Here is a 9,259-nt window from a genome sequence, read left to right as displayed (position 1 = left end):
TATATAACAAAGTTATATATATAAAACTTTATATATATAAAACTTTATATATATATAACTTTATATGTGTGTGTGTGTGTGTGTGTATACATATATAAAAAACTTTAAGTTCTGGGATACATGTGCAGAAAGTGTAGGTTTATTACATAGGTATACACGTGCCATGGTCGTTTGCTGCACTCACCAACTCATCATCTACATTAGGTATTTCTCCTAATGTTATCCCTCCCCGTGCACCCCATGCCCCAACAGGCCCTGGTGTGTGATGTTCCCCTCCCTGTGTCCATGTGTTCTCATTGTTCAACTCCCACTTATGAGTGAGAATATGTGGTGTTTGGTTTTCTGTTCCTGTGTTAGTTTGCTGAGGATGATGGTTTCTAGCTTCATCCATATCCCTACAAAGGACATGAACTCATCCTTTTTTATGGCTGCATAGTATTCCATGGTGTATATGTGCCACATTTTTTAAGTCTGTAAGCCACCTTAAAAATGTCTCAAAGCTTCTTTGAACCTTGGCCTCATCCAGTTATTGTACCCTTTGGCTAACACCAAGTAATGCCTAAGAAGAGTTTGACCAAGATGGTAGCCTGAAGATTAATCATCATTTAACTGAAATAATAATAATATCATTGCTAGGTAAAACAGAGGATGCCCAGTTAAATGTGTATTTCGTATTAATGGCAAATAATGTTTTGCGTAGCTGTGTCTCAGACATTGCATGGGACATAGTTATATTACAAATATTTATTGTATCTGAAATTCAAATTTAACTGGGCATTTTGTATTTTTATTTGCTAAAACTTGCAACCTTTGATAATAGGATTTACCTCAGAGGATTTGGGGATTAAATAAAGTTATACAAGTACAATGCCCAGGGAAGTCTTAACATGTAACATGTGTTTAATCAATAGAGGTATCTCTTAAGTAAATGGAAAATAATTTCCCAGTTCCATAATAATTGTTAGAGGTTGATGTTGCTAAATTTTGCATATTCAAAATAATTAAGCATTCAGCTGAATATTTCCCCATTTCTGTCTGTTTTTTGGTTAGCTTCTGTCTTTCAAGTTCTTTAAGAATGCTTATAGACTAGGTGTGGTGGTTTACACCTGTAATCCATTGCTTTGGGAGGTGAGGCGGGAGGAGAGCTTGAGGTCAGGAGTTCAAGACCAGCCTGGGAAACATAGTGAGACCCTATCTCTAAAAACAATAAAAAAAATTAACAGGCCATGGTGGCACGCACTGCAGTCCCAGCTACTTGGGAAGCCAAGGCAGGAGGATCTCTTGAGCCCAGAAGTTCGAGGTTGTAGTGAGCTATGATTATACCACTGCACTCCAGCCTCAGTGACAAAGCGAGATCCTGTCTTTAACAATATTTGAATAAAATAAAAAATATTTTTTAAAAAAGGATACTTGTAATTTCATTATCTCCATTTCTACATTATATTGTAGATGCTTAGTACATTTTTAAAAAATAGTCTATGTTAAACTTTGAAAAAACTAACATCCAACCCAATCCTTTTCCTCTTTTGTTACTGAAAACATGGCTTATTAAGTTTTGAAGACTCTGTCTTTCCTAATCAGTAATTTGTACCCTCTCAATTCCTTCTACAATGACATAATCCAGCCTTGACACAATCCTACCATTGGGCCCACTGTAAGAACTGCTCCTGATACCATGTACTTTGTACCAGGAATGGAATCACACAGTGAATGGGTGGAGTTAGGCATAGCTTGGGTCTATTTGGGTGCCCAAATGGTGATGAATGGGCTTTTAACTGAGGAAGCTTTTCATCGGTAGACTGAGGCCTAAGGAAAAACACTCAGCAGGTTCTCTATGCCTGTTTGTGAAGACCCAGAATCTCATGACAATGACCAGGGACTGCAGCCCCAGTCAAACAGCTAGCCCTGTCCTAAAGGAGAGGCCACACTGTGTGAGGATCATCTGAAGACTCTCCTAAGGAAGAGGAATGGACATGTAAGATCCTGGTCTACTGTGTCACTCTATTCTATACTCAGGTCTTACTAAAAGAGAACAACAAGGACGAGGCAATAGATACGGCAGCTGATCCCTGGTCTGGTCCTCTGTCCCTATGATGAATTCTTTGTTGCTCACTGTAACTATCTCAGCATCATTCTTTCTCATTGATGTACTCCCTCTTGCTCTCCTTCTCATTTGTCCCTCCCCCTCCCCCCTCCGCAAGACTGTAAAATAAGATATTGGATATGGAGGAGTGACTGGTATGAAATGCACTCTTGAGTGTAACTTCCAGGAGTCCCTAGGAATCCAGTGTGTGCCACAACATACAGTAGCTATTACTAGACAAGCAGCCCCCATAGATTGCTTTAATGAAGCTGATTTTTCACACACCTGCTTCAACTTTCAGAAGTTTTCCTGGAGGTTTGACTGCTTTTGCATTGTTTCCCGCTATTGGAGAATTTCTAATGTTTTCATTTGTTTGTCCTTTGAGCAGAGAACAAGCAATTGGATAACAAAAGTATCTCCTTTTAAGCACATTCAGGCTTTTGGAAAAATATTTAGAGCTTTCTTAAATATAATAACACAGAATAAAAATGATCAGCCTGTAACGCTGCAAGTACTCTCGAGCCTTTTGTGGTTGTTCTGTCTGCCTCCAGTCAGTTCACCGTCCTGCCATCGTTTTCTTCCAGGAAAAAGACTTCCAAAAGTCTTACTTGCCACCAGGTCCTAGACACTTCCCCAGTGTGTACCCAGCGGATGCAAGTGAGAACACTGTGTTTGGGGTCCTAAGCGTGTGAGTCACAGCAGTTTGTGGGAACAATGTGTAATGAAAGTCTTCTACATTGATCAACTTTTGATATTTACAGTGGTTGGTAGTGAGAGCAAGCTCTTGATTGAGAGATAGGCATTGTTGGGAGTTTAGGTTCTTGAATTTGTTCGTAGGGGTCCTTAGGCAAACCTGCTCCCTCTTGCAACATACGTTTTCACTCCATGAAGCAAGACCAGCCTACCACAAAATGTGTGATGAATATTTTATTTCTGAACCTAACTACATGATTTTGTATGGAATAAAAACATAAGAAATTCATTGTCCAATGTTGTAGATGCTTTTTTATTGGCATCAATTGTCAGAGGTGTAATAATTGCAAGCATCCATATCACAGGAAATTCCAGAGAAGTGAGAGAGACTTAGAATAATAGAATTTTAATGCAGGGAGGAAGCTTAGTGATCACTCTGGCTGTGAACTGCATCTCCAGGGAGGAACGCACGTCTTGGGACAGCCAAGGTGACACAGTAAGCTGGGGCGGGGCAGGAGAACTGGGACCAGACCCGGGGGTCTGCTCTCCGAAGCCCATGCTCTCCAGCTGTGGCTCTGCAGAAATATATGTGTTTTTGTTTTACTGAGTTGAATGTCTGAATGAACTCCAATTCATTTGCAAAAAATGCCAAGAAAATGTTGAGTTTTTTTTTTCTAAATATCCAGAATTTAAAATGTGTGTTGCAGAGAATAACACCCTTTTAAGAACATGTTATTAAACAAGATCACGGGAAGGCCTTTAAGGTGTTAATGAGTGAAGTTCACAGGACGCAAACCATCACATATGATACAGTTACATTTTACATTTTATGTCTATGGAACTCAGCTATAATTGAAGCCACCGATTGTACTTACAAGTAAATATTCTTTCTGGCATTGCCCTCAATGTGTTCTCTGAGATAGGTGTATTTGTTACACTGTACTATTTTTGTTGATTGTATTAAAGATTCTATTACAATAAAATTTAGTATTCAAATTTCTGTATATAAAATGAAAGTATAGTATTTGTTATATAATTATAATAAAACCAAACAAAACAAACCAACACTGAAAGAATAGGAATCCACAATTTTACTTTCTTATTGTTCTAGCCTGTTAGGAAATCTGTTGTTTATAAATTGTGGTCTCTGAAATAACCCTCTTCTTTTTGCTACCACTCTGAAGTCAGTGTTAATCTTTTAGCATCAGCTGTCATCCTTCCCATCAAAGTTACCGCTGGTAGTTGTAAAGCAATTTCAGTTCTATCCATTAGCCAAGAAAAGAGATACTTATTCATAAAATACTTAGAAATTCTCAGAAAAAGACAGAAATGGGCAGCATTGAGAGTGGGTGGGTAATGGAATCTGTGCTATGAGTAAAGAAATTTGAAGTTAGAAGCGTGTGTTAGAGAAATCTGTGGAGGATAATGAAAAGCATTAAAAATAGAACTACCAATGGAAGCAATCCCACTTCTGGGTATTTATCCAAAATCATCGAAATCAAGACCTCAGCGAGATATTTGCTCTCCCATGTTCATTGCATCAGTACTCACAATAGTCAAATTATAGAAATAACCTAAATGTCCATTGCTGAAAGAGTGGAAAGAAGCCAGGCGTGGTGGCTCATGCCTGTAATTCCGGAACTTTAGGAGGTCAAGGTGGGTGAATCACCTGAGGTGAGGAGTTCGAGACTAGCCTGGCCAACATGGTAAAACCACATCTCTACTAAAAATACAGAAATTAGTTGGATGTGGTGGTGTACACTTGTAGTTCCAGCTACTCAGGAGGCTGAGGCAGGAGAATTGCTTGAAGCCAGGAGGCAGAGGTTTCAGTGAGTCAAGATCATACCATTCCACTCCAGCCTGGGTGACAGAGTGAGTCTCTGTCTGTCTCTCTCTCTCTCTCTCTCTCTCTCTCTCTCTCTCTCTCTCTCACACACACACACACACACACAAAGATTGGTAAAAGAAAATGCGGTATATGCATACAATAGAATATTATTCAGCCTGAACAAAAAAGGAAAGCATGAAATATGCAGCAGAATGGATGAACCTGGATGACACTGTGTTTAGTGAAATAAGCCAGTTACAGAAAGACAAATGTGGCATGAGGCATCTAAAATAGTCATACTCACAGAAGCGAGAGTAGAAAGGTGGTTGCCAGGGGTTGGGAGTGGGGGGAAAGTGATGAGTTGCTATTCAACAGGCATAAAGTTGCAGTTAGGTAAGATGAGTAAGTTCTGTAGATCTGCTGTACAACACTGTACCTGTAGATAACAGTACTGTGTTGCACACTTAGACATCTGTTCAGTGGGCAGATCTCATGTTAAGTGTTCTTACCATAATTTTTTAAAAAGGAGTGCTATGGAGGACCCAAAATACATCAGGCACTGCTTGTCTATAAGCCACTGGAGAATGCCATTGGCCTGTTTTCTGTCTTTAATCCCAGCAGTAACCCCTCTATCGTAGATGTCATTTACAAGGAAAAATGTGAACCCTAGAGAGTTTAAGTATTTTGCCCCAAATTATGCAACTGGAAGTATTAGACTTCATATATGAGCTAATGATGAGGTCATCTTTGGGTGTGAAGGGTAGTGAGATCCTCCATCCTTGGGGGATGGTTAACCATCTACATCTTCTGTCCCATCTTCCAAAGCCAGAAAGAAGCCACGGGTTAGGGATTCTCCAGTCAAAGCCTGACTCCACTGAAAAAGAAGAAGATTCAATCAGTCTGTGCTGGGTAAAGTGACTCCAGAAATATGCTGCAACTTAAGAATTAGAGGGAGCACACACCAAGGGGCCAGGCATCCAGGAGTGACAAGATACTGTCCAGGCAGCAGATCAGCTTTCCCCTACATGGATAGGTATGAATTAGACTCCAGCAATCCAGGCAGCTGTAACAGGAAGGCAAGTCTTCCTCCAATTCTGAAATAATTAATAGTCACCATTAGGAGTGTCGAGGTCAGTTACTGTGTTCCTGTCTTCTAGATTTATCTACAGGGATCAGAAACATAGCCCTGACTGAATGGACCTCTGTCAACATTGTAAAGTCCTCTCTCATTCCTTGTCTAAATAAGCCTAATTCTTAGAGATCCCATAGTTATCATAAAACTTATCTTTTCTAACAGGCAAGAAGAATATCACAATGCTAATTGCCTCTTTTTTTAAAAAAAGTTCTGATTTTGAAACCTGATAAACCTCTCAAGTAATGATTGGGTCATGTTTACCTAATTCTTATGCATCGGTGAGTGTCTAAAAGAAATCGTTATTAAACCTAGCTTGCTGACTGCTTTCACTAAGTGTTAAATAATAAATAATGCATTTCTACTTCAATTAATCTACTTAGACATCTCACAGGCCAAATGCCTTGGTGGAGATGTTCTAATCTGCAGAATCAATCCCCGGCATGACTCTGCCTCTTGACATTTGGAGCTCCCTAACACAGAGCTCTGAATTCCATATACAAGGTAAATGGATAATTTAGATGACCGTGTTCTGCCATTGTGCTCAGACTGATAAATAAGACAAGGCACTGTAATGACAACTTGCAGATCTACTCAAAGCAAAATTTGGAATGAATCTTCACTCCCACCCATGGGAGAAATTTTTTTCTCAATTTCATATGCTTGTACATTTTTCACCTTAATATGAAGGTCTGCGTGTGTGTCTAAGACTTTTGCAGAACTGCTGTGTATGCTGTTTCCTTACTATGTGGTTTATTAAATGATCCAAATTCTAGTCTTATTAGAACTGCTTAAAAATTATTAGCAGGAAGTCTGAGTATTCAAGATAACAAAAAAGTGTTTATGTAATATTATTATTTTGATATTTCCTTCTGATTCTTGTCTATGTAAATAAATATTTTATACAGTTGAAACCATAGTATTCATGCCATTTTCTAACCCTTGTAAATAATCATTATGTTGAAAGTATTTCCATGTGGCAAGAGCTTTAATAATTATAAATGTTAATATTAAGAATAATAAGAATAATACCATGACTCATCTGAAATGTACAGTGATTTTGCACTCTTATTAATTTTGGAAGTTTCATTTGCTTCTCTATTTTTGTTATTTATTTCATAAATAGCACTGATGTGAACATCTCCGTGCATAGAGGTTTCCTTTTCTCCTTTCCTTTGACGTCAAGGGTCTAAAGACATATAGTACAATTGCCACATGTAAATATATAGATTCACTAGATGCTTCCCAGGATTAGACATGATCACTGTGCAAAATATGTGGTAACACAATAAACAGAAAGTTACTGTTTTTTTTTTAAATGCATACTTTCAATTAATAGTGAGATTGAGATTTTTCCATTTCTGTGTTCACTAATTCTATGTTTCTGCATATCATTAGGCTATCTATCTGTTGGCATCGCTGCTTTATCATTTTAGGATATTTCATCAATATTTTGCAGGATTTGTAACCACATATAAGAGGAATGGAGGATTAAAGGCAATCAATCAAAAGTATGGGTAATTGGTGTCCATTTCATATTCTGCTAATCTCAAGGAGTTAAAAACATACATCCTTTTAAAAATAGGAACTAGGAATTCCCCTGGAGACACCATCTTTCTTCATTTGTTCCATACTTTGCATAGCATACTTCCTGGAGGGCCCTTCGTAAATTGTTGTGCAGTTGACTCAGATACCTTTTTCCATGTTATCTCTGCTCACTCAGAGTACCCACCCTCGTCAAATATCACACCCTTTGTCATACTTGAGAACTTCACCCATCACTTCTTGGTGAAGATTTTAGGCCCTTGTTTGTGCTGTGTCTTGTTCTGCCTACACCTCTGTTGTGGCTCCCTTCACTTTGTAATGACTTATTTATGCTTTAGTCTGTGCAACGAGCTGTGAGCCATGGGGTTGGGGGCGCTGTGCATTTTCATCTCCGTGTCCTCAGTATAAGAATGGTGCCAGGAAGAGACTGAGTGCTCCATACATGCATGGAGGTACTCAACCTAGGCTTGCAGGTACTCAGTAAATGCTTGTGGGTGATAAATGAATGGAATTGAATTGAGGGATTAATTTTTATATCAGTATGCTATATTGATATGTAATCCATACATTAAAAGCACAATTTTTATGTTAATAGTTAATATGATTATATAAAATTATATAATTAAGTATAATATATAATTTATAATGCAATTTATAATTCATATCAATAGGATATATAAGTCAAAAATGATATATTGATATGTATTCAATATATTAAAAACCCCTTTTATATTAATTTATTCTAATTAATTATATAAATTTATAGTTAATATATATCTTATATTAAATATAATATGTAATATATTAAATAAATTATAATAATTATTACATAATTATTAATTATATAAATTATATAAGTCCTATCACATTGTCTTCTTCCTAGGGTCTAAATCAACCTCTGGTTATGAAGGGCCTGGAGGCAGATATGAGCTTCTTGGAGCTTTTGGCAGTTACTGGTGGAGGTCAGCTATCCTTGTCATCTACCTTGGCCCCTCTGCAGGGGATGAGCTCAGGGCTACCCTTTTCCTTCCAGGTTCTCATGGTGTGGTGCGGGCTCCATTTCTTTCTCTTTGAACCTCACTTCAACATGATTAGAGTGACTGAAGGTAAAGAAATAGGAACTGTTTTACTGTAAATAAGTTAGTCCCTGCTATACTTTTTCTCTGTGTTGTTTCATCACATGTACTCACCTCAACGGTCTTGTTCAGCCCTTCACACCCCTGTGAGTTGCATTAAGCAATGTCACTGTGCTGCAAAATGCTTAGAAATATGTGTGTGCATCACACAGAACTGACCAGCCTTCAGAAGGAAAGGACTGAACATCTTTGCGCATCTCCCTGTGGGAAGACAAAGCTAGAAACTCAAATGGGCTCATTATTTGCCTACATAAATATGTTTATCAGACCCAATTAGACAGGAGAGAGAATAGAGTCCAGTGTGTTGGTGGAAAAGCTGAGAAAAATCCATGAGGTTTTTGAAGCCTGAGGTTTTCCATTTTGTTGTTTAGGGAAAACTAGATTGGATGCTTTGAAAGAAATTAAGATATTCTTGTTTACACTTTTGTTTGATGTCATGATTATTGGTAGAACAATTGTTCTTGGACAAGGTTTTTTTTAACAGGCAATCTAAAAATTTCCCAGTGGGGCCTTTACTTAAGTGAAGGAGATTTGAAGAGCAAAAACATAGCTATAACTGATTTTCAAAATTATATAACTATAGCGTTTAGAACCATTCAGCCTTCTGAAATGCTTACAGTCATGATCTAAGGGCATGACTATGACTTTGAGAGGGAGGTAAATAACAAAGCCAGTGTTGTCCTGGCCAGGAAGCCATAGAGGTAAGCCACTTTGTCTTTACATCTAAGCACCCTGCCCTGCACCCAGTTCAGTAAGTAGTGATGTCGAGTCTTGCCCCAGTTTATCTCCCAGGGATATTAGAATAAACACATTTGGAAACTAAAGATGCCATGTAAACACAG

General features: G+C 38.1%; 1 long non-coding RNA gene across 2 annotated transcripts in view; it reads left to right on the top strand.

Annotated features, from left to right (window-relative positions):
• Positions 1 to 8,603, top strand: part of LOC108536894 (uncharacterized) — a 281,687-nt gene extending 273,084 nt beyond the window's left edge. For both annotated transcript variants that reach the window (XR_001887650.1, XR_001887649.1), the window contains exon 5: positions 8,165 to 8,603. This is a non-coding gene — a long non-coding RNA (uncharacterized LOC108536894). The remainder of the gene's footprint in view (positions 1 to 8,164) is intronic.
• Positions 8,604 to 9,259: the final 656 nt, after the last annotated feature.

The sequence above is a fragment of the Rhinopithecus bieti genome, unplaced genomic scaffold (genome assembly GCF_001698545.2).
Source record: "Rhinopithecus bieti isolate Rb0 unplaced genomic scaffold, ASM169854v2 scaffold_13207, whole genome shotgun sequence".
Classification (NCBI taxonomy): Eukaryota; Metazoa; Chordata; class Mammalia; order Primates; family Cercopithecidae; genus Rhinopithecus; species Rhinopithecus bieti.
The sequence above is the reverse complement of the archived record's forward strand: the minus strand, read 5'-3'. Positions and strand labels throughout refer to the sequence as shown.